Source organism: Stegostoma tigrinum, chromosome 14, assembly GCF_030684315.1.
Source record: "Stegostoma tigrinum isolate sSteTig4 chromosome 14, sSteTig4.hap1, whole genome shotgun sequence".
NCBI lineage: Eukaryota > Metazoa > Chordata > Chondrichthyes > Orectolobiformes > Stegostomatidae > Stegostoma > Stegostoma tigrinum.
The window spans coordinates 9,049,716-9,075,867 of NC_081367.1; the positions used below are offsets into that span (position 1 = coordinate 9,049,716).

The window sequence follows — 26,152 nt, forward strand, 5'->3', positions numbered from 1 at the left end:
ACATTCTTAACAAAGGGGCTGTTAAATTAGCCATCCCTTCCCCCTCCACAAATAAAAACAACCCACAAAAGTTAGTCTGTAAATTGGGAGAATCTTGAGCAGCAGCTCCCGTGAAAATGGACGGCTGACTGAAGCGGAGTAACTTTTCTGCATTCGTTCGATTATCCAAACAAAAGTTATTAAATATAACGAGTTCGGGGCAATTAACTCTCCACCCTATTTGCAACCTCCAGAAATTGTTGAAGACCTTTGCGGATTTGAACTGAAATCTCTCGTCCGCCCCCCACCACATTCGGCGCTGTTTCAAAAAAAAGAAGGCGGGCACGGGGTTTGAGAAGCCCCGCTGACATCTTAAATCACTTCATTCCCCGCCCTGGTTAATGGTGTGTCTTTAATTCTGGCTTTCCCGCTGCATTTCTGCTGCGACAGACAAACGAGAGAGTCGCTAGGGAAACTGCTGCATCGAAAAATGGATTTTCTTAAAAAAAATGTTCGCTGCTTCTGTCTGACTGTAAACAAATGTACATTAGAAGATCGAGCACTTAGAAATTCAGAACATGAGGGGGGTGGAAAAAAACTTAGAACCGTTACGGAAAAAATCGTATAAATGAGATTTAGGAAACATTTTGTACTATTCGTTTATAAAATGCTATTTGCACGCACTCTTTTCAAATTGCAGCTTTCCCATTTTGTTAGTAAACATTTTACAAGAACAAAGGGCCACTTTAAATAACGCTGATCGATGTGAGAGTGAATAGAAAAGCAAAAATAGATTACAGCAATTTGCTAGTGAACCGAGTTGGTAAAATTAAAGTAACTGAATCGCCCTACAAGAAAGTTTGCAGGTTTTCAAACTAAAGGCAACTGCAAAGGCAACTTACTGCAGATGCTGGAAATCTGAAATTAAAAATAAGAAGTGTTGAAAATGCTCAGCAGGTCTGGCAGCATCGGTGGAGAAACTTATAAAGCATTATATTGGGCTGATTTGATTTTATTATTGTCACATGTCCTGAGATACAGTGAAAAGTACTGTTGTGTGCAAACCAGACAAATCATACCTTGCACAAGTACATCAGGGTAATAGAACAGAACGCAGAATATGGTGTAACAGCTACAGAGAGGGTGCAGATTCTATTACGAGGTAGACTTGAAACATTAACTCTATTTTTCTGTCTGCATAGATGCTACCAGACTTGGTGAGTTTCTCCTGTACTTTCTGCTTTCATTTCTGCTATGAAAGCTTTCCTGCCAGTCGAGTCAGTAGATTTTTTTTTAAATTCCCCCCTGGCCCCACAACCAGATGAGAACAAGGCAACTAAGGTAGCTAGCACACAATTGTCCCTGCTCCAGTCAGAATTATCTTCAAGCCTCCCGTGCTTGACTGTCAGAACAATACCTGGGCCAAATTGTTACAATAAAATTGAGAAGTCTTGCAGTCCACACTTGTTTGTTTTCCCTCGAGTTTAGATGCATAAGTGATGAACGAAACAAGGTGTCTGATGATGATGAGATAGATTTGACAGAGCAGATAAAGAACAAACTATTTTCTCTGGGGTGATAACCCAGAGGAAGGGAAGGGCCATACGATCTTACGATTACAACCAGTAGCCTCTTGTAGCAGTGGTGGCGGTGGCCCTTCCTGGGCTTTTGATTTCAGTCGCAAGCCATTTCCCTCTACAAACCCAGGCACAGGACTCCTGCTGCAGACTGCAGTGTCTATTGGGAGTGAGCGGTGTTAATATCTAGGAAATAGAAAATTCACATTTTAATATATTGTAACCCAGCCAGGAGCAAAATAAAACCCTCAAAAAGACACCTCATACTGCACCAGTAAAGCACATGTCCCTCTTTATGAGGTCACATGATGCATTATTGTAAACATTGCTGCCATTCCAATGTTAACAAGTTTCCTAAACCAGGTCAGAACAGGTAACGACAATTGTTATGGTCTCTGTGCACGGGATTCCCAAGGATAGCTTTTCGGCTGCAAAGCATCTACCACTGAGTGTTCACAGGAGGTGGGGATCTCTGGCTAAGCCACCAATCCCTAACTGCCCTTGAGGTGGTGATGACTTGTCTTCTTGAGCCACTGTAGTCCCTGGTTGTAGAGACACCCAATGTCCCATTGGAAGGAAAGTTCCAGGATTTTTGTAGTGAATGAAACCTTTGAAGAGCAGGTGTGCATGCTGGAATGGATAGAGATAGAGGAAGCTGATGTGCTGAAAATTTTGTCAAACATTAAGATTGACAAGTCGCCAGGCCCGGACCAGATTTGTCCTCGGCTGCTTTGGGAAGCGAGAAATGCAATTGCTTCGCCACTTGCGAAGATCTTTGCATCCTCGCTCTCCACTGGAGTCGTACCTGAGGACTGGAGAGAGGCAAATGTAATTCCTCTCCTCAAGAAAGGAAATAGGGAAATCCCCGGCAATTATAGACCGGTAAGTCTCACATCTGTCGTCTGCAAGGTGTTAGAAAGGATTCTGAGGGATAAGATTTATGACCATCTGGAAGAGCATGGCTTGATCAAATACAGTCAACACGGCTTTGTGAGGGGTAGGTCATGCCTTACAAACCTTATCGAGTAGAAGTAAAATATTCTGCCTGGAAGTCAGTGGTGAGTGGGGTTCCACAGGGCTCTGTCCTTGGGCCTCTACTGTTTGTAATTTTTATTAATGACTTGGATGAGGGGATTGAAGGATGGGTCAGCAAGTTTGCAGACGACACAAAGGTCGGAGGTGTCGTTGACAGTGTAGAGGGCTGTTGTAGGCTGCAGCGGGACATTGACAGGATGCAGAGATGGGCTGAGAGGTGGCAGATGGAGTTCAACCTGGATAAATGTGAGGTGATGCATTTTGGAAGGTCGAATTTGAAAGCTGAGTACAGGATTAAGGATAGGATTCTTGGCAGCGTGGAGGAACAGAGGGATCTTGGTGTGCAGATACATAGATCCCTTAAAATGGCCACCCAAGTGGACAGGGTTGTTAAGAAAGTATATGGTGTTTTGGCTTTCATTAACAGGGGGATTGAGTTTAAGAGTCGTGAGATCTTGTTGCAGCTCTATAAAGCTTTGGTTAGACCGCACTTGGAATACTGTGTCCAGTTCTGGGCGCCCTATTATAGGAAAGATGTGGATGCTCTGGAGAGGGTTCAGAGGAGGTTTACCAGGATGCTGCCTGGACTGGAGGGCTTATCTTATGAAGAGAGGTTGACTGAGCTCGGTCTCTTTTCATTGGAGAAAAGGAGGAGGAGAGGGGACCTAATTGAGGTATACAAGATAATGAGAGGCATAGGTAGAGTTGATAGCCAGAGACTATTTCCCAGGGCAGAAATGGCTAGCACGAGGGGTCATAGTTTTAAGCTGGTTGGTGGAAAGTATAGAGGGGATGTCAGAGGCAGGTTCTTTACGCAGAGAGTTGAGAGAGCATGGAATGCGTTGCCAGCAGCAGTTGTGGAAGCAAGGTCATTGGGGTCATTTAAGAGACTGCTGGACATGTATATGGTCACAGAAATTTGAGGGTGCATACATGAGGATCAATGGTCGGCACAACATTGTGGGCTGAAGGGCCTGTTCTGTGCTGTACTGTTCTATGTTCTATGTTCTATATAGTCCTGGTGACACTGAAAGAATGTATTATATTTCCAAATCAGAATGGTGGGCAGCTTGGAACAGAAAGTGTAGCTGGCACCATCCCATGCATCTGCTGCCCTTGTCTTTCTAGGGAAGAGGTCATTGGTTTGGAAGGTGAGTTACAGCAATACATCTTGTAGACAGTATACATTGCTACCATCTTGAGCCAGTGGTGAAGGGAGTGAATGTTGAAGCTAGCGGTTGGGGTGCCAATCATGCAGGCTGTTTTCTCCCATATTGACTCTTTAGGGGTGTGGGAGCTGCATCCATCCAGGCAAATGGAAAATATTGCATCTCTTTCCTAAATTGAGCCTTGTAGGCGGGAGACACACTTTGGGGAATCAGGAAGTGAGTTATGTGCAGCAGACTTCTCCTTTTCTGACCCACTATTGTAGCCACAGTATTTACATAGTGGGTCCTCTTCAGCTCCTCGTCAATGATACCCCCAGGATGTTGATAGTGGGGAATTCAGCAACGGTAATGTCATTCAATGCCAAGGAGAGATGGTTAAATACCCTTGTGGAAATAGCTATTGCCTGGCAGTTAAGTTACAATTTCAATCTGCCCCTACTGTTCAGCAATTTGCTGCATATGAAGACAGACTGTATCAGTATCTGAGGAGCTGTGGTTTTTCCTCAATGCTGCCCAATCACTAGTGCACATTCCCACTTTGGACTCCATGATGGAAGGCATTGATGAGGCAGCTCATGATGAATGGGCCTAGGACACTTGGCTCTACTCCTCAATGGAGACGGTCTAAACTCATTTCTGCTTACAACTAGCAGGTGCCAACATTTATTCCATCATTTAGGACTGTGTTGGCATCCATGTCCGAGAGGTCAACAGCTAATTAACAGCACCATAGCTGAAGATGGGGGATATAGCAATGTGGTAATGTCACTCGACTCGGAATCCTGAGGGTCATAGGTTCAAATCCCTTCATGGAAGTTAGTGAAATTTAAATTCAACTAATAAAATGGTGACTATGAACCATTATCAATTGTTATAAAAATACAATCTACCATCCTTACCTTGTTTGCCTATACAATTCCAAAAGCAGCACAGTGTGACTAAATCTTAAATGTCCTTTCCATTTAGTTCATGGGGCAATTAGAAATACCAACGACACCAATATCCTACACAGGGAAATGGAGTCACATCCACCAGATGCTATATTCTGCTGCATGTCAGATTCAGAGCTGTAGGTCTTTGATAGCATCTGTAATGAACCTGCACCTTCTGATTCAGTGAGTGTTCAATTAGAAAACACAGGAAAAGGACAAATAAAAAGTCTTTCAAGCCTATTGCCACCACTCAACGTGATCACAGCTGATCCTCTACTTCAATTTCATACTCCTCTCTGCATACTTGCTGATGGCTTTAGAGTCAAGAAATCCATTTACTTCTTCAATATATATATATTCAGTAACTTAGCTTCCACAGCTTTAGGAGTAGAGAATTCCACAAGTTCACCTGCTATCTGAAAAAAAATTCATCAGTCTTAAATGGCCTACTGTACATCCTAAGATCATGAGGCCCTGTTTTAGACACCTGCCCCAGCCAGGGATACCATTCTACTAAACTCCAGTAAGCATAAGCCGAGTTGATCTAATCTCTTATCATATGACAATCCTAGTGTGGAAGCAGGCTATTTGGCCCATTGAGTCCACACTGACCCTCCGAAGAACATTCCACCCAGATCCACCCCCCTGCCTATCTCTACAACCCTGCATTTCCTGTGGCTAACCCACCTGGCCTGCACATTCCTGGAAATTATGAGCAATTTAGCATGGCCAATCCATCTAGCCAGTCTGGTGAAACTTAACGGCACTCCCTCTATGACAAGTATGTCCTTAGGTAAGGAGAGCAAATCTGCAAACAATATTCCAATTATGGCCTTACCAAGGCCATGTGTGACTGCAGTGAGACATCCGCGCTCCTTTAATCATAGCATTTGCCCTCTCACTGCTTGCTGCATCACTGATTGAAGAACTTGCTCCAATATGCCTTTAAATCATTAGCCATTTTACCCTAGAGACACTTCAATCAAAATTCTCTTCCAACCAGCTTAAAAAGGACAAAGGCCTCTTGATGCACATGACAGTTGAAATCTCATTGGGCTACCACTGTTCTTTGTTGAAACCTCAATGGCCACAAAACCAGACTTGATCTTGAGACATTATCTTAAAGACAGCAAAAAAAGTACAGAAAGTCAGAGTGGTGGGTGGGGCATTGCTAATAAAACAATTGTGAATGTATATATTTTTGAAAGGAGATGGTTGGTAATCACATGCGGTCTTGTATGTTGCACCGTGCAATGGTTTCAAACCATATCCTTAACCGACAAAAACAAAAGTGATCTTCGAAAAAGTTCTCAATTGTTTTGTTTGATAATGCAGAAAAGTCTTGAGTATAAATTTCTAAATGTCATAGTATTGGTTCCTGTTCCTCTGGCTAAGAAGAAAAATATTGTCCCCTCTGAATAAGGTTTATCCAATCTTCAGTTTGCTTTATCTCTGCATAAGTAATAAATCCAAATGATCGCCTGGCTATAAAACAATTGCAATTTGCGCAGGAACGGTAGTACTGAAGGCCATTCAACTCCTCTTTAGCTTATTCTACCATTGAATTAGTTCATAGCTTATTGGTATTAACTCCACCTTTTCACTTTGCATTTGCAATCGTTATCACCACTGCCAAACAAAAATACATTATTGACCTCGGTTTTGCAAGTTTCAAGTGATCGGCCTCATCTCCAACCTCAACAACTTTGTGTTTTCAAAAGGGGATAACATTCCTAATGTTCTGCACCCTTTGGGAGAAGAAATGCTTCCTGACATCAATGTTGAATGACCTACCTTTAATTTTAACTTTAAGGCTACGCCACCTTGTTCTAGTTTCCCCCCACCAGTGGAAGCAGGCTCTCTTAATCGATAGATATCAAATCCTTTAATCAGTTTCAGTATCAATTAACAATGACTGATGTGGAATTGTTATAAAATGATTTTACAACTATTGTAGAGATAAACTACAGTGCGAACTTTGATATACTGCTTTGGTTATCTATCCAATGGCAGGGCTTCAAATCACAATGCATTGCCATTATACAATGGAAATTAGTCGTACAAATATACTTATGAGCACACAAATTAGGATCTGGAATGGGCCATTCTGCCCTTCTGATCCTGACATTATGCCACCTATTCAACCAAAAAGATGTCATCTACTCACCTCACTAGGAATAAACTGCAACTCTACACCAATCTCCCAAACCGGAGCCAAATATCACATCACATGCAGAGTTGGGAAGAAATCCATCCCAAATTTACAACTTAAAGTTGCAATTCATATGCGTTCCTAGTAACCAATATGCAGCTGGAGTGATTTGGTTCAGTATGCAGCTACACAGGTGAAGATCAGCAAGTCTTTCTGCTCCTCTGATGCTGCTTGGCCTGCTGTGTTCATCCAGCTCTACACCTTGTTAAGTCAGATTCTCCAACATCTGCAGTTCCTATTACAGCAGCCGAAGAAAGTTAGGCTTTTGGTCTTCAGACAGAAGAGAAGTGAGCTTAGCTGTGAAACAATACCCTGTCTCATTTGTCAACATCCAACAATTTAAACTCATATTAATGGTCATGTGAGCAGAGTAGCACAGGACAACCAATGGTACAGCAGCATGAGAGATCACAATTGCAAGGGAGATGGGAAACAATTTGCATTACAAAGCTCCACTCACTGAAAATTGAAATGATACATTACAATGGAGATTTTTATTATGCTAAGTTAGCACCATAATTTCCATTTCAAGCACCCAGTCTCAGCATCAAGAACTTCCAGGGAAGATTTAATGCCTAACCTCTCTTACTTGACCCTCAACTTCTCAATCTGATTGACTCAAAGCAACATTCTTCATATGAAATTGCCAAGTAGTGTTGAATAGGAGACAATTTTACTTCTTACCCCTTTCAGTCGGGGGGGGGGGGTGCGAGCTCTCAGTGTGGTAGTCTTGTCATGGTGTGGCAGTCTTGTCTTGACCTGGCTTGGAGGTCTTGTCCCAATGTGGAGGTCTTCTTCATCTTTGGTATCCAGGTATTCCAGTGGTCTGGCAGGCAGTCTCATCCAGGAGTGGTGGTCTCAGCCCAGCCCGGCGGTCTTCCTCAGAGGAGACTTCTGGCCCAATACCCAGAGGCCCAGCGTTGCTGTCCCTTCCTGGCTGTGTCTTTGGGGTGTACGGTCATTCCTGAGTCAGCTTCCCCGAGCCTAGGAGCCACTAACTGAACGGCGATCAAATTTGTTCTAAATTTTACTTTTTTTTAATTATTGTGTCATTGATGTGGGTGCCATTTTAGGGTAACGTATAAACCTTTTCACTGTATTTTTCATTTAAAAAAAGTAAACATGACAATTTCTATTCTATTCTGTACTCGCAGATCATTGAAATTTGCTGAACATGATGTGTAGAACCATATCCAAGAAGAAGCCGAAGGACTGGTGTCTAACTCATTCAAACGCAGCACTTCTCTTCCAAATATCGCATTGCAAAATTTGATTAACAAGATGTAGGAAATTAAAATGGTCTGGTATCCATTTTTGACATCTTACAGCACAGTTTGTAGCAACTATGCATTCAGGTACCATTCCAGTCAGGGAAGAAGCACGGATGACATGGCTAAACAGGTCAATAATCAACATGCAAATCCTTCCAATATACCCTTGGCAGATGTAAGTGTGGGAGAATTTCCTGATCAACAATGCTTGATGTGCAGTGATGCACCTCAAGCTATCACCATTTGCCTCTGACAGGGAAGGATGCTTACAATCTCTTGTGGACTACAGAAAATGAAGGAAGAACCATCCATTTTCTCTTCTTTCCAAGTGGACTCCTATGGCCATCTAGTGGTAAAATCTCAAGAGTGCAGGGGCAGAATGTCAGATGGGTCTCATCAAAAGCTAATGAACTGCAAGCAGCATTGAGACCTGACCAGAATTTCTAAAGCAAGTTTTCCCATTAAAAGTGAACCTCACATAGTCACACAGAGCACATAGAAGCTCCAATGACCTCTGCCTTTCCATGATGGAAGCTAATCGGCCAATTGAGGACTACAGACATTCAGTCATAGCAATGCTCCCAACACAAGACTCAGTGACATAAAGGCAAAAGATTTGTTCTCAAATGTCTTGCCACTTAAATATTTTAATCATACCACTGAACTTCAATCTAAACTTATCAACTGCATTTGTGTTGTTCTTGTTTAATATTCATCCAATGAAAGCAAAATTCCGGAATTTAGTGGAAGGAAAAATAGGCCACTCAGCCAGATGAGCTGGTGCTGCCTCATCAAATTCAAAATCTATTTTGCTTCATATCCCCTCTTTTCAAACACAAATTCTCTTTTAAAATGAAAGCAAGTTGCAATCTAGGGTGCTCCTCGAATTGACAGCTAACAATGAAATCATAGAAGAATAGTTCTATAATTATCTGACCACAGATCATTGGAAAGTGTTCGCAGACATCAGTGATTCAGATAGCTAGCTGCCAACAATACCAATATAAAAAGACCCTGTGGTCTCTGTGCCAATAGACCGTCTATAAATAAAAAGTACATGCAAATCTGAGTTTAGATAAGCTCTCCTTGGCATATTCTCAATGTATTTTTATGGTCAATGCAGGGCTTTGGATGTGTGTTTGCTGCCTGCTGTCTTTCCCAAACCTCTCATGTACCAACCTGCCTGAAACAGGGAAGAAACAGAATGAGTGGTAAATTTCTTTTGTGTGGTGTTGGCTGATGGAGGAACAATGATCAGGACTCAGATCTCCACTCTTCTTCTTTCATTCATGTTGATCATATTTGAGGCTGGTTCCTCAAAATTTGATCTTTTTTAATGAAAGCGTAATTGCCACATTCAATTGGCAGCAACTTTACAGACCGTTAACACCTGCATTTATAAAATATTAAACATATATTGTGATACAGCACCTTTTCCTGTGTGTATTCCATCCATGCCCTGTAACAACATCCCCAGCCCACTCAAACAATGGCATTACCAACATGAAAATGTGATTTGGTCCACCATGGGCAACCCTAAAGCAGCTCTGAAGGCCTGAACCTAAAAAAATACATCTTACACTTTGCACTGTGATTATGAACAAATCTTCTGTTTTGAGATGCCAATTAAGGGATAAATCTTGGCCAGACCAAAACTTGAGGTCTCCTTTGACTTAGTGTCATGGGATGTTTTATACATACACATGCAGAGACAACTGAGGCTTCAGTTTAATGACTCACCTGAATAAGAGCCCTCTGACAGTGCAGAACTCTCTCAGTACTGCATCAGCCTTGATGTTTGTCCTCAAGCCCTGGAGCAGGATGTGAATCCAAGCTTTGTGCTATAGAGGCAACAGTGCTATCCACTGAGCCACAACTAATGGACACATTGCCGAGTCAGCACTTCAGAAATGCCACAAGTTAACTGACTGGCTTGCTAGTTACCAACCTACAAATGAGTAAATAAGTTGGGAGGTCATGTTGCTGCTGTACAGTACCTTGGTTAGTCTACTTTTGGAACACAGCGTTCAATTCTAGTCTCCTGGCTGTAGGAAAGACATTGTGAAACTTCAAAGGGTGCAGAAAAGATTTACAAGGATGTTGCTGGGATTGGAGGGTTTGAGCTATAGGGAGAGGCTGAATAGACTGGGGCTATTTTCCCTGGAGCGTCGGTGGCTCAGGAGTGACCTTATAGAGTTTTATAAAACCATGAAGGGCATGGATAGGGTGAATAGCCAAGGTCCTTTCCCCAGGGTAGGGAAGTCCAAAATTACAGTGCACAGTTTTAAGGTGACAGGGAAAAGATTTAAAAGGGACCCCAGGGGGCAACATTTTCATGCAGTGGGTGGTGTGTGTATGAAATGAGCTGCTTGAGGAGGTGGTGGAGCCTGGTACAATTACCACATTTAAAAGACATCTAAATGGGTATACCAATAGGAAAGATTTAGAGGGATATAGACGAGATGCTAGCAAATGGGGCTAGATTAATTTAGGATACCTGGTCAGCATGGATGAGTTGGACCAAAGGGTCTGTTTCCATGCTGTACAACTCTATAACTCTACAAGCCAATGATAAGTCCAATGAACCTGGGTGAACTCAGCTAAATCACAAAAGACCAGGGAGAGATTTGCAGGATTGCTGGTCACTCCACTTCAAAAGCCAGCTGTATTCATATTTAGTTCCTTTTATATAGAAAACACAAACAAGATAAAATGAAAAACTGCAGGTGCTGGACATCTGAAGCAAAAAGATAAATTGCTAAGGAATGGTGTTCTGATGAAGTGTTACCAGACTCGAAATGTTACCTCTACTTTCTCCCCACAGATGCTGCCAGATTGGCTGGGTTTCGCCAGCAATTTCTGTTTGTGAAACAGAATCAAAGGTGCTTCCCAAGATCATTATAAAACTAAACATAGCACTATTCCACGTAAGGAGATATTACAGAAGATGACCAAATGCTTGGCCAAAGAGGTGAGTTTCAAAGATGGTCTTGAAAGGAGGAATGCAAGGTAGAATGATGAAGAGGTGTAAGAAGGGTTCTCCAAAGCTTGGAGCTTTGGCAGCTGAAGACAGGAACACCAGCGATGGAGTGATTAAAGCTGAGAATGATCAAGAGTCCAGAATAAAAGGAATGTAGACCTCAGAGTTATGGGGCTAGATTAGAGACAGAGATGGGAAGGATATGGCCCGAAAGGGATGTGAAAACAAAAAATTAAGAACTTGTATGGGTAAGATAAAGAGGTGTTGCTTGACAGGGACTAATGTGGGTAATGGGTATATGGGATTTGTAGTATATTAAGACATGGGTAGCGGAGTTTTGAATTTTGAGTTTCAATGAACTCAAAACCACTTCAAGAGAAATCAACTTACATAAAGTATTCTTAATTTTGATAAAGCTGCACCATCATGTTTGTTTCAGAAAGAAATCATTGTCCAAACCAAATATAAATAAACAACAATATGCAGCTCCCACACTGGCCTGGTCAACAAAGGTGAGAAAATATGACACAAAACTAGACTAATCAAAAAAATCCACATTTGATTTCTGGCTTGCTTTGAGGTTGTCCCTTTGCACCTTTTGTTATGATAAAGGTAATATAAGAATACAAGTTGTAGCTTATTTCAACCAGAATAGCATTTCAGTAAGAAAAATAACATCCAAAATGATTGACTACATCAGTGTTAGAAGTGCTAGTCTCTTTAAGAAGCAAACAGAACATCTCCAAGTTGATTGAGAGCAGGTAATATTAACTGGACTTTGTAGTTAAGAGCTGGAATTTAGAAAGATGGGCACCAGACGGGGTGGAGTACTTTATCTCCCCTTCTAACTCGAGTTTGATTCAGCCCCCTCCCCCTCTCCATTGCCTGGCTTTTACAGGAACTGCATGTAATTTGATTACTTGGAAAAGCATGGGTTATTTAGTGGTAGATAATAGGGGAAGAGTACCATGGATAGTGGGGTGATGGGAACAAAGGTATTTGGTTGTATGTGAAAACAACCCAGATGTGGAAAAAGTAACAAAAGCTAGATTCTGATCTTTCGTTGTTATAGTGCCCAGGTAGGCAGTTTTTGTTTATTTTTGAAATTTAGCTAATTGATTTTTCCTTAAAAAAAGAGCTAGGATTTTTTTTCACATCAGGGACCTGCGGCAGAGAGTGTTGCAAGCAGCAATCCCGTCCAACTGTAAGCTAAAGCAGATCATAGACTCCCGGCCAATTATTTGTTAAGTGCTGCTGTGGAGTCCGTGGACCAAATATACATGGGTTGCACCAACCTTTTTAGTCATTTGAAACATCTTTAGGTGTTCTTTTGATTGCAATTCAGTTCCTGATCTTTGGGCATGTGATGTGTAAAGATTGGTAGGTCTGAGGGAGTAGTTCAGAGGACTGCTTCATGAACCTGCAGGGGCTGAGGCGGGGTGGTGGGGGCATAATTCTGGACTGCTTGACCTTGGAAACAAGCATACAGTAATCACTGGTACGTTTGTTCAGGATGCTGGGGTGCATTTTTTCTTCCTCTTATGATATCCTGATAAAAGTTTCTTCTGGTTTTCCCCTTTTTGATGTTCAGGGTATTTGGTCAAGTTACAACAACCTCTTGGGAAGTATTTTTGCATTTCTTAGTTTAGTCTATTCAGGAAAAATAATTACATCCTTCCCCATGCAGCAAGGGTTTTGGCTTCTGGACCAGGAAAGAGTCCAAAAGGGGAAAGGCGGAAATTGGTGTTTGTGCTAAACTGTAGATTTTCAATAAGCCCTTGGAAATCTCTGAAAGTCTTTTGCTGCCTAATCCAACAGGTGGGGTCTGGGTGGGATTCTCTGAGTGTTGGTGTGGACTTGTTGGACCAAGAGGCCTATATCCACACTGTAGGAATTTTTCAGCTGTACAAAACTCTGATGCGGCCACACTTGGAGTATTGCGTACAGTTCTAGTTGCCGCACTATAGGAAGGATGTGGAAGCATTGGAAAGGGTGCAGAGGAGATTTACCAGGATGTTGCCTGGTATGGAGGGAAGGTCTTATGAGGAAAGGCTGAGGGACTTGAGGCTGTTTTCATTAGAGAGAAGAAGGTTAAGAGGTGACTTAATAGAGACATACAAGATGAGGATTAGACAGGGTGGACAGTGAGAGCATTTTTCCCTCAGATGGTGACGGCTAGCACGAGGGGTCTTAGCTCTAAATTGAGGGTGATAGATATAGGATAGATGTCAGAGGTAGGTTTTTTACTCAGTAGTAAGGGTGTGGACTGCCATGCCTGCAAACAGTAGTAGACTGCCAACTTTAAGGGCATTTAAATGGTCATTGGATAAACATATGGATGATAATGGAACAGTGTAAATTAGATGGGCTTCAGATTGGTTTCACAGGTCGGCGCAACATCGAGGGCCAAAGGGCCTGTACTGCGCTGTTATGTCCTATGTTCTGTGATACTGATCTGTTAAAGAGCGTCAATCCACCCGACCAATCCACAGTATGCAAAATCAGAATATCCAATTTATTAGTTGTATCCCTCAATTTGTTTCTTCATTAAAAGCATGTTTAACACCCTCTTAAATATGATAGGTATTTGCTACCTTGTTCGCTGAGTCACTCTCATTGATTCTGGCCCCACACATTTCCTTGGTCATTAATCCCAAGCCTTTAATCAAGTAATCTACTGAGACTGATAATGCAGTGACAAAACCACAGGCCAGCAACAAAATGTACAAAGTATAAAAAGGAATTAGCCAACACCAAAATATACATGAAATTAAAGAATGATAGCAATAGGTTGCGAGGTCACGGAGACCAAAGATATTCCTTACACCATCGGCATTTGACATTTCTGAAAAAGAGTCTACGCCCGAAACATCAGCTTTCCTGCTCCTCTGATGCTGCTTGGCCTCTGTGTTCATCCAGCTCTACACCTTGTTATCTCAAATTCCTCACGTTATTGGGTTTGGGTTTGATGGTGAAAACCCTGTTGCCCCACTACTGATGACTGGAGACCAGTCGTGACAGGTCACAATGAGTGTTCCGGTATATGGTACTCAATGGGCGTACAATGTATAAATGTGAAAGACTCAGCTTCTGCTTTGTTCTCCTGCTATTCCCACTGACATTACTGAATACACAGGCCATATGTTACACCATCGCCTCCACTGTCCAGAGAACTGGAAGGCTGGCCTTCCTCATGAGGAGAATGGCTGATGCAAATTCTCATGCTGCCTGACCTTGTCTTCACTATGACATGGTCAGAGGCCTCCTAGTTGTTGACCCTTGCACATTTGTACAGCATCTTCCATGTGAGAAAATATCCCAAGGCTTTTCCTAACATTGGAATCAGAGACAAAATAGACTGAAAAACTAGGAAGGAGGAATCAAGAAAAGAAAGGAAATAGGGAAATCCCCGGCAATTATAGACCAGTAAGTCTCACGTCTGTCGTCTGCAAGGTGTTAGAAAGGATTCTGAGGGATAAGATAAGATTTATGACCATCTGGAAGAGCATGGCTTGATCAAATACAGTCAACACGGCTTTGTGAGGGGTAGGTCATGCCTTACAAACCTTATCGAGTTTTTTGAGGATGTGACTAGAAAAGTTGATGAGGGTCGAGCTGTGGATGTGGTGTATATGGACTTCAGTAAGGCATTTGATAAGGTTCCCCATGGTAGGCTCATTCAGAAGGTCAGGAGGAATGGGATACAGGGGAACTTAGCTGCTTGGATAAAGAATTGGCTGGCCAACAGAAGACAGCGAGTGGTAGTAGAAGGAAAATATTCTGCCTGGAAGTCTGTGGTGAGTGGGGTTCCACAGGGCTCTGTCCTTGGGCCTCTACTGTTTGTAATTTTTATTAATGACTTGGATGAGGGGATTGAAGGATGGGTCAGCAAGTTTGCAGACGACACAAAGGTCGGAGGTGTCGTTGACAGTGTAGAGGGCTGTTGTAGGCTGCAGCGGGACATTGACAGGATGCAGAGATGGGCTGAGAGGTGGCAGATGGAGTTCAACCTGGATAAATGCGAGGTGATGCATTTTGGAAGGTCGAATTTGAAAGCTGAGTACAGGATTAAGGATGGGATTCTTGGCAGCGTGGAGGAACAGAGGGATCTTGGTGTGCAGATACATAGATCCCTTAAAATGGCCACCCAAGTGGACAGGGTTGTTAAGAAAGCATATGGTGTTTTGGCTTTCATTAACAGGGGGATTGAGTTTAAGAGTCGTGAGATCTTGTTGCAGCTCTATAAAACTTTGGTTAGACCGCACTTCGAATACTGCGTCCAGTTCTGGGCGCCCTATTATAGGAAAGATGTGGATGCTTTGGAGAGGGTTCAGAGGAGGTTTACCAGGATGCTGCCTGGACTGGAGGGCTTATCTTATGAAGAGAGGTTGACTGAGCTCGGTCTCTTTTCATTGGAGAAAAGGAGGAGGAGAGGGGACCTAATTGAGGTATACAAGATAATGAGAGGCATAGGTACAGTTGATAGCCAGAGACTATTTCCCAGGGCAGAAATGGCTAGCACGAGGGGTCATAGTTTTAAGCTGGTTGGTGGAAAGTATAGAGGGGATGTCAGAGGCAGGTTCTTTACGCAGAGAGTTGAGAGAGCATGGAATGCGTTGCCAGCAGCAGTTGTGGAAGCAAGGTCATTGGGGTCATTTAAGAGACTGCTGGACATGTATATGGTCACAGAAATTTGAGGGTGCATACATGAGGATCAATGGTCGGCACAACATTGTGGGCTGAAGGGCCTGTTCTGTGCTGTACTGTTCTCTGTTCTATGTTCTAAGAACTTAGTGCAAGAAGTGGGGTTTTAAAGCAGCGACGTTGGATGCGTTCAGTCATTTCTTTCATAACGTAGAAGCAAAAGACAAAACATTAGATATCAAAGTCAAAGCTTCAGAAATAATTGAGTGGACACCTTGTAGGCTGTCTGTGAACCTCCTTAGAGTACAAAGCTCAATGAGTGGTTGGATTTAGTGAGGGAAGTTATGCATGTAGATGCTACGCCCAGCGTGGCGGACTCTTGGCCCTGCATGGCAGCCTCTCGACGGCTCGGTGTAGCGGTCTCTTGGCAGCCTGGCCTGGCCTCAGTGTGGACATCTGGCCTTGAAATGATTCCAGGCAGTCCTGGCCTCGAAGTGAAGCCCAGCAGGATCTTGAGTCAAGGCCCGGCTCAGACTAGAAGTTAAGTGCTGGTGTGAACTGTTTTGAAAAGACTGTTATTCTGAACTTTTTGGGTTTCTTTTTTATTTTTCTTATTTATTCCTGTGATTTGTAATGCTAGACTATTTATTTATGTACTTTTCCAATTTTTCCCCCTAGGAATTTGTACTGAAGAATCTGTACATAGGTACCTTTGTACCTAAATGGCACCATAAGTGTCAACTTATAAACTTTTCACTGTACTCATATGACAATAAAGCTAATTCTAATTCTAGATGCCTGTTTACTGTGTGTTCACCTCCCACATGTAAATGAGCACGAAGCTGGATAAATAGTTCGATTCAAGGGGACATCATTGCTATGCCCGAGATTCCAATTCTGGACACCACTCTTTAGGAAGCATGTCAGAGCCTCTGAAAAGGATGCAAGAAAAATTCATAAAAAGCGATACGAAGTGCAGGACAACTTCACTGACCGACAGGCAGCAGGAACTGTCTTCTCAAAGAAAACAAAGTTTAAGACAGGATTTGACAGAAGTGTTCAAAAGGAAGGTTTTGGCAGCGTGAATTAGGTGAACCTATTTCCAATTGCAGGATGATCACTGACCAAGGGTGACAAATAGCCAGGGGTGAGTTGAGAACTTTGTTTTAACTCAGTACCTTATGATCTAGAACACACTATCCAGAAAGCACAATTGGCCTAAATTAAACTGTAATTTGTGATGGATTTGTATGAATGTTTGAAGGGGAGAAAACTGCAAGGCTTACAAGAGAACAATAGGACTAAGTAAGGACTAAGAGGACTTCCTCTCTGATGAAGGGTCTAGGCCCAAAATGTCAGCTTTTGTGCTCCTGAGATGCTGCTTGGCCTGCTGTGTTCATCCAGCTACACACTTTATTATCTTAATAGGACTAAGTAGCTTGGTCTAAGAAAGATCTAGCACAGAAATGATGGCCTCAAATTTCTATAACCCACAGGTAAGGGCCAGAAAGCCTCAACTGCAGTGCCTAGATTGACACTTGAAGAATTATGCAGGGGAGTTCAGGGGTAAGTAATAGTTAGTACCCATTTTAACTTTCAACTGCCCTCTAGACAATTAGGGATGGGCAATAAATGCTGGCCTCATCTCCAATGGTCAAAAAAAGAATCATTTCGCCAAGGCACCAGAAGGGAGTTAGTACCACATCTGCACATGAAGGAGAAAAAAAAAAAACAGAAAAAGGGTCAAAAGAGTCACTAGCCAATGCAGCCATCCTTAGGTAGGGTGCAGAGCCTGGGGAAAATCTCTTTGTGCAACCCATACTCCCTTAGGTTGCACTGTATACAGCACCATACCCCACCTCCCCAGGGCAAATCACATTGTATGCACACATTCCAACTTGGCTCTCCAGCTTTTCCCTCCATTCCTAAGGTCCCAGTGCAGGGGCCCCCAAAGTGGCTCCAATTCATTTTACTCTAGGGACAGTTCTGTTGGCCAAAAAACCAGAATATTCAAAGTCTTGGAGACCAAATGGTTCTAAAAATTGGGAAGAGGGAGAGAATGGTTAAATAAATTAATTCTTTTTACAGCAAAAATCAATAGTCTATTGATTGGGAGATATTAGATTCACGTGATCACATCACAGCATTGATTTCAGAGTGTCCAAATGGCTTAAAAATGTTTTTTTTTCCATCCATCTAACTACTTGCATCACCAATTTGTAATATTCAACAATGCTCCTCACTCAGCAACTCCCAGTCTATCAGTTTCTTAAGCGTTTCCTCTAACTAATTCATATTTTTCCTATGTTCACTGATCTTGAGTATAAATAAGTTGAGATGAAGTCACTCATTCGGTCCTCACTGGAAGTGTGCCGCGATGTGCACATGCATGTCCCGTCCCCCAATAACAGAGACGTTGAATTATTTGTGAACATAGAAATTACGAGCAGCAGTAGGCCAACTGGCCCTTCCAGCCTGCTTCACCATTCATTATAATCATGGCTGATCACCCAACTTAATAGCGTTCCTGTTTTCCCCCCACATCCATTGATCCCTCAGTCTCAACTACTTTATGCAACTCCTTCTCGAAGTGAAACAATGAAGTGTAGCTGCTGTCATGTCAGCAAACATGGCAATCTCTGTACAAACAGCAAGACCCCATATGATGTCTGGTATAATTTTCATTTCCTTTGAATGGAGATCAGACAAGTTTCAATGTGTGTAACATGTTATTCGCAGCCCTATTAAAACATGTACCCCATGTTTCTAGCTTGGGCTTTCATCTCTTCATAAAGTTTGTTTATGTTCTTCTGAATCCACACCCAGGCCTAAGCAATCGAGCACACAAGCACCAGAGAGACATTGAAGGTAGGAGCAGAAGTTGGCCATTTGGCCCCTCAATCCTGCTATGCCATTCAATATGATCATGGGTGATCATTTGACTCAATACCTTACTTCTGCCTTCTCCACATATCTTTTCATCCCTTTAGCCACAAGAGCTCTATCTACCTCCTTCTTGAAAATACGTAATGTTTCGGCCTCAACAATTTTCTGTAGTAGCGAATTCTAAAGGCTCACCACTCTGGGTGAAGAAATTTCTCTTCGCCTCAGTCCTAGAATGTTTACCCCTTGTCCTTAAGCCGTGATCCCTGGTTCCGGACACCTCCACCACTAGGAAAATCCTTCCTGCATCTGACTTTAGTCCTGTTAGAATTTTATAGGTTTCTAGAGATTTCGCCTCAATCATCGAAACTCCAGTGAATACAAACCTAACCAATTGAAAACCTCCTTTTACATCAGTCCTGCTTCGCCAGGAATCAATTCGGTAAACTTGGCTACACTTCCTTTACAGTGAGCACATCCTTCCTCAGATAAGGAGAACAAAACTACACAATGCTCCAGGTGAGGCTTCACAATGCCCTGTATAACGGCAGCAAGATACCCTTGTTCCTTGTTCTCGAATCCGCTCATTATGAAGGCTAATATACAGTCTGCCTTCTTCACTATCTGCTGTGCCTGCATGCTTAGTTTCAGTGACCGGTGCATGATGACACCCAGGTCTGGGTGAACATTGCCCTCTCTCAATTTACAGCTATTCAAATAATAACCTGCCTTCCGATTTTTGCTACCAAAGTGGATAACCCCAAATTTATCTACATGGTACTGCGTCTGCCATACATTTGCCTACTCGTAACATCTCTGCAGCATCCTCATGGCTCGACCTCCCATTCAGCTTTGTGTCATCTGCAAATTTTGAGGCATTACATTTAGTTCCGTCATCTAAGTCATTCACATATATTATGAATAGCTGGGGACCTTGTACCAAATGCACCCCACTAGTCACTGCCTGCCATTTAGAAAAATACCCATTTCTCTCTACTCTTTGTTTCCTGTCTGCTAAGCAACTTTCCATCCACTTCATTCCACTACCCCCAATCATATGTGCTTCAATAGTAAACTCACCCACATAGTCAAGTGCGAAGCAATCGGTCACTACAAACAGCCAAATGAGGTGAACGCTAAATATTGGTCTGAATGCCATTCCTTATTGTCATGGAATCTAGCTGGGAGGGGAAACTGGACCTCAGTTTAACATCTCCTCTAAATGATGAGTCCCTTCCAATTCTGTGGGTTCTGCCTCAGCACAACACTGGCATGTGTAGCTAAGACTGATGCTTTAGCCCTGCAGGAAGCACAGGCTGACTACGAAGAATCAGCGTTGCCCACTGAACTAACTCTGGAGACCCTTACGTAAGAGGTACTTGGATATTTTTAATCCAGCTTTTGGTGTAATTCAGCACCTCACCCCAATAGCAATTCCTTTTGGCCATTGGGGAGTTGCGTGCTCTCAGATTACCTGAGAAGCAGCCTAACCAGTTGTTGCCCTTGCCATCCACACCACAGCACTCTGCAGTTCCAGACCCGGAATAATAGTCTGATACCTCGCTTGGTGACTGCAGTGGCTCATGACCTTGGTCATGACCATGAACAGATTAGGTCGGAGTTTAACTGTAAACTGTAGAAGCAGGTGCGCCTGAAACCAGAACAAAGAAACCCAGTGGAGAGTGCCAGGTGTGTTTCAGTTCCTTGGCACCCTACACTGCAGGAAGACCATAATTCACTTCAATTTTGGGAAGCTCAGTTGGCAGGACAGGATCACACTGACCTTACCAAGAGACAGTTTAACTACACCAACACAGGAAGTCCATTTGCGAACCAGAAAGCAACCTTCACCCAAAGATGTTAGAAATCAAGCCAACGGTGACATCAACTGCACCATCATCATTGGGCCTCATCAACAGTACTAGGCAGTATTATATCAACACAAGTGGGTCAAAGGCAAGACTCAGACATTTCCCTTTTTTCATGCAAATGGGTTTCTCCCGTGATACTCACCTCCTCAATTTACTCCAGTTTCAGAGATGGAACTGTGCCCACCCATGTTTCATCCTCCCCTCCCAGCTTAGACAGTATCTCCCAAGTGACCTTTATCCCAGAGTTCAGACTTGAGCAGACAGGTCATAGGGTGATAAAGCACAGGCACAGACCCTTTGGTCCGACTAGTCCATGCTGATCATACTTCCCAAACGAAACTAGTTCTACTTGCCTGCATTTGGCCCACATTCCTCTAAATCTTTCCTATCCATATACCTGTCCAAGTGTCTTTCAAATGTTGTGACTGTACCTGCCTCTACCAGTTCCACAAACGAACCACTCTCAGTGTGAAAAAGTTGCCCTGATGTCCCTTTTAAATCTTTCCTCTCTCACCTTAAACATATGCCTTCTAGTTTTGAACTCCCCCACCCTAGGGAAAAGATGTTTGCTATCTATGCCCCTCATGATTTTATAAATCTCTGTAAGGCCACCCCTCAACCTCCTAGGTTCTAGGGAAAAATGTCCAAGCCAATCTAGCCTCTTCTTATAACTTAAATGCTCCAGCTCCAGTAACATCCTTGTTAATCTTTTCTGCATCCTTTCCAATTTAACAATATCTTTCCCAAAGCAGGACGACCAGAACTGCATGCAGTCTTCCAAAACTGGCCTCACTAACCTTCCCCACTCATGGGATCAACTTTGGCGCTGAGCCCCCCACTGTGTTGTCCTGTCAAAGTGCATCAAACACCTGAAAATCTCCCATTCTAAAACCCATCATCTGATGACAGTGGCCCTCCAACGGACAAGTAGAGATGGGCAATAGATGTAACTGTGGCCCCACTTTAAAGCAGCAGAATTTTCTTTGTAAACAATCCCAGATTGGAAGGTGACAATCTAGAATTATGCTACACTTTCCATGCCATTAAAGACACTGCATAAAAAGTTTGAGACATTTACAATTAACAGAGCCTAGGGCCAGCACTGAATTATATCCAAAGATAAAAGCGAAAATGACTTTTACAAATTCAAGAGGCACAATACTTTAAACCTCAGAGGGGTTTTTCTATGACCTGTTGGGGGTGGGGGTGGAACAGCCATTCAGTGGTCTTTCTCTACCTGCTGGTTTTTGTTCCACAAGACAAAAGTCTCCAGAGAGACGGCCCAAAAAAAAGCAGAGTCCCACATCTCAGACAAAAGGAGGTCACATCAGTGATGATCTTCAACAAGACTTCAAAATGAAACATTATTTCTCCATTAGCTGCTTTTGTGCCATTATCCTCCTGATCTCTCAACAAGAAAAACCCAAAGACGACATCTGCACAGCAGCACCCCACCACCACCACCACCCCCCCACAACCACCACGCCCCTATGCACGAAACCAGATCTCTGGCTTTCAAAGGGAGCAAACCTCAAAGGGTATTAACCCCTTGCAAGCAGGCCCTTCACTGCAGCCTAGAGTTTTCATCAACCAGGAAAATAAACGAATCCTTCAACACGATGTCTTCCCTCTGCTACATTACTGCTTCTCTGGATTCAGGGAGGCTCAAAGTCACCTGTATCCGAAATGTTAGCTTTGATTCAGTCATGGCACATGAGCCATATTTACATCAACACTCCACTAGTGCTGGGAGGATGCTGCAAGAAACCCCAGGCTGGATTTATGGAGGGTTGTTACAGCGGGGTCTTGACTGCTGGCTGGAGAACCAGCGACACATCTGCATTACCTCCCCCGCGACTGATATCCAGACTCAGGTGGGTCAGGTTGGGGATGGGGGGTTTGGAGAGGAGAAAAGTGTCAGCAACGAGGGCAACGGGGGTGGATTTCAGAGACCTCCCCTCCCCATTTCCACTGTTAGATCTCTCATGTAGATACCAAGCACCTTTGATAAAACGGACCTGAGCCAGAAATCGAACCACAGGCTTCCCTCCATTTGATTGATTTCTGCGGAGGCTGGAAGTGGGTAGGAGTCCAGGAGTGTCACCATTAAATGACCCCATCTTTCCCCCAAATGTGCCATGAGAGAAGCCTTAAAATTCCACCTGTTGTCCCTCACAGTCACATAAAGCATCCACTGCATCAATAAACGGGCAAAGTGAGAAGATTCCCAATCTTTGTCCCTCAATAGCAGATGATCCGTTCGTTTATTTCTTTGTGGCTTTGAGAGAGCTTGCTGCAGACAAATTGGCTGTCAGGTTTTCCCAAACAGCGACTGCATTTCAAAAGGTCTTAGGCTGCAAGAGATGCCGAGAACATGAAAGGCGGTCCACAAATGCTAGCTGGTTCCTTTAAACTCGCACTCAAAGGCGAGCCTGAATGACAAGCAATCACCAGGCTGTTGGACAACAGACAGAGTCACAGAGTCCCTAGTGCTAATCACGGATACACTCAGAGCGACGCAACCAAGATACATGTAAGGAATAATTGGTGGCTTCATCTGTGGCTAGCATGTTTAGATGCAGGAACACCTTGTACAAGTGGCCACTTCATTTCGCACCCAGCAACTAATACAGGCAAGGTGAAATAGCCTCCAAGGAAAGGATTAAAGTTGGGCACATTGTGGACGCATGGCTTAGTGTTAAACCAGGTGGCGTCTTTGCTCAGAAGGCCACTAAGCGAGGCATTTTGAGAGTTAAATATTTAAATTCTGGCACGGGCAGCCCACCATGGTTCCCGAAAGCTGGTTCGCAAATCTAGCATTTCCCCATTGTAAAACTGCATTCACTGGCACAAACTGAAGAAATCAAATAAGGTTTATTTTTCTTTCGCAAATGGCCAAGGGCATCTGAAAGGGCAGCTCTGCTCTGATTATATTTGCAGATAAAACCAAAAGGGTCACTCGGCCTTCTGCATCAGGCTTTTGTTCGGGTCCAATTGATCTACTGCTGCTTTTGTTCGAAGCCGAATACAGCCTGGCCACATTTCTGAGAGGTCAGAGGGTCACAGTTCCAAGCAGCCTGTGACTCCCAGCGTCACAGGGTGAATCAAGGTTTCACAAAGTCACATAAACAACGCTATCCCACAAATGTTCAGTCATGGTGCACAATGATTTGCATAATCAAAATGGCTTGCATTTATATAGCACCTTTCAACAACCTCAAAGATGTCCTCAAAACATTCTGCAAGCGATGGAGTTCTTTTGAAGTGTGGTCACTAATTGTACAGTGAGGAAAACACAGCAGCCACCTTGTCCATTTTAAACAACCATGAAATATTGAGTGGTTTTAAATGGTGCTGATTGAGACATTGTATTAGCTAGGCCACTGGAGAGAACTACCCTGCTGTTCTTTGAAATAACATTCACTAAATAAACACCCACTTGAGGTGCAGAAAGAGCCTCAGTTTAAAAGCTTCTGTAATAAAAAGAAGCAGACTCTGCGGCAACAGCCCTACCACTAACCAGAGTTGATATGCACATAGCCATATAGTCTACCATGGTGAAAATCGTGCAGTGATTATGTCCCTAACACTATGACCAGAAGATGTGCGTTCAAGTCACATCCACCCCAGAAGTGTGGGATAACATCTCTGAATAGGTTGTTTAGATTGATTTCTGACTGATTCCATCAGGGTGAAATTTTGGTGGTGCATTTTGATTTCTGTTAACAAACCTGGTTTCTTCTTCTGCTCCTTTTATATCTGTTTGAATTCCCTATGTTAACCACCCTTTCCCCATTCTAGTTTTCTGCACTTGAAAGCACAACATAAGTGCAACCTGTTATTAATACTGAACAGAAGATCCAAATAGACACATCAACGTCATGTTAGACAGCTTCAGTGTTAAAAATTATTGTTAATTATCTTCCTCTTATTCAGTAGCCATGAGACAGTGGATGGCTTTCTTCCTTTCTTCCATTTCGTCCAAAGCTAGCCTCCATCCGGGCCCAATGGAGATGCTCAAAATGGCTGGTATCTTCCTGGGTGCTGCTTCTCCACTTTGCTGTTTCAGACACGAGGTTCTCAAAATCGGATGGGACTGTTGCACTTTTTTTCAGGGTGGCTTTAAAGACATCCTAGAAGCACTTGCTCTGCCTTCCTGCTCTCCATCACAGCAAGCAGTTAGCAGAGTAGAGAATATGTTTTAGGAGTCTTGTGTCAGTATACTGCTGTTTAATGGTACTAACAGAAAAATGAACCTAATAGTGTTATTTGATCCTGAAGTGACTTGAAATTCCTAGAATCTCATTGTCAGCATTAAAGAAACAAATGCCAATACCACCGTGAATCAATTGACACAATTTCAGTTGATGGCAAAATGCAGTCCACAAAATATCAACAAAATCCCCACAACTCTCTGCCCTAATTTTGAAATTTGACTTACTCAAGTCCAAGTCTCCGAGACTGGGATATTTGGAAGCAAGCAATTTTTCATACGAAACCTGTGCGGGAACAAATGCAAACAGAAGAGCTTATTTCATTAGCAAATGCTCCATTTTCAACCCTGCTTCTTCACTAGAACTGTGCTCAGAGAAGGGACTGCTCTGTTTTTTTTTAAATGCATGTTTTATACAATCAGAAAGTCCAAGGTGCTTTTTGACATCAGCTCTTAACTTAATCAGGGTTGACAGTAAACTTCAAAAAAAATTAAAACTTCAAAAGTACTTCACTGACTTCTTTCAAAATGTTCTAAAGTTGTACAGGACATTAACATAATTCATTGATAACAAGGTGTAGAGCTGGATAAACACAGCAGGCCAAGGGGGTTCTGAAAAAGGACCCCCTTCCCCTCCCCTATTTCTGAAGAAGGGTCTAGGCCTGAAACGTCAGCCTTCCTGCTCCTCTGAGGTTGCTTAGCCTGCTGTGTTCATCCAGCGCCACACCTTGTTAATAAAATGAGAGGCTGGATGAACACAGCAGGCCAAGCAGCATCTCAGGAGCACATTCTCCAGCATCTGCAGTTCCTACTATCTCTGGAACATAATTCCTTCCATTCTTTGATGGGGATGCAAGCTTTCATACGTTTCACATGTCTTCAAAGATTACACAGCATTTAGCCTTGGGAATTTAGTTGATATTCTTTAATGGTGTCCCAATCATTGACATGTCCATCCAGAAGTCAGAACTTAGTGGCCTTAGACTTCACTCCAGAGATTACAACACATAATCCAAGCTGACACTCCAGTACACCACCGAACAGCTGCAAGATGAGACATAAACCAAATCTTGACTGGTTCCCTAGGTTATTAGTAAAGACTGCATCACTCTATCCCAAGAAGCACCCTTAGTTCTCCTCCTGCACCCGCCAGCATTCCAGACACATCAAATGGACCATTCAGCTCATCATTCTTTGTGAAACCTTGCTTCCTACAAAATGGTCACAATCACAAAAACCAAGACATTCTGGACAAGCTGCTGCAGGTCGTTTTTTAGAGACATACCAAGCATACATAAAAATGTAAATCTGTGTTCACACGCCTCATTCGTCAAAACTTAACATTTTGCCCGTTCAGACAACATATAAATGACTAAAATGTCAAGC

The 26,152-nt window shown here is 43.0% G+C and overlaps 1 long non-coding RNA gene across 1 annotated transcript in view; it reads right to left on the bottom strand.

Annotated features, from left to right (window-relative positions):
• Nucleotides 1-985: 985 nt before the first annotated feature.
• Nucleotides 986-26,152, bottom strand: part of LOC132210501 (uncharacterized) — a 35,069-nt gene continuing 9,902 nt past the window's right edge. The window contains exons 2-3 of the long non-coding RNA XR_009446633.1: nt 24,995-25,052; nt 986-1,742 (exon numbers count right to left, since the gene is read on the bottom strand). This is a non-coding gene — a long non-coding RNA (uncharacterized LOC132210501). The remainder of the gene's footprint in view (nt 1,743-24,994; nt 25,053-26,152) is intronic.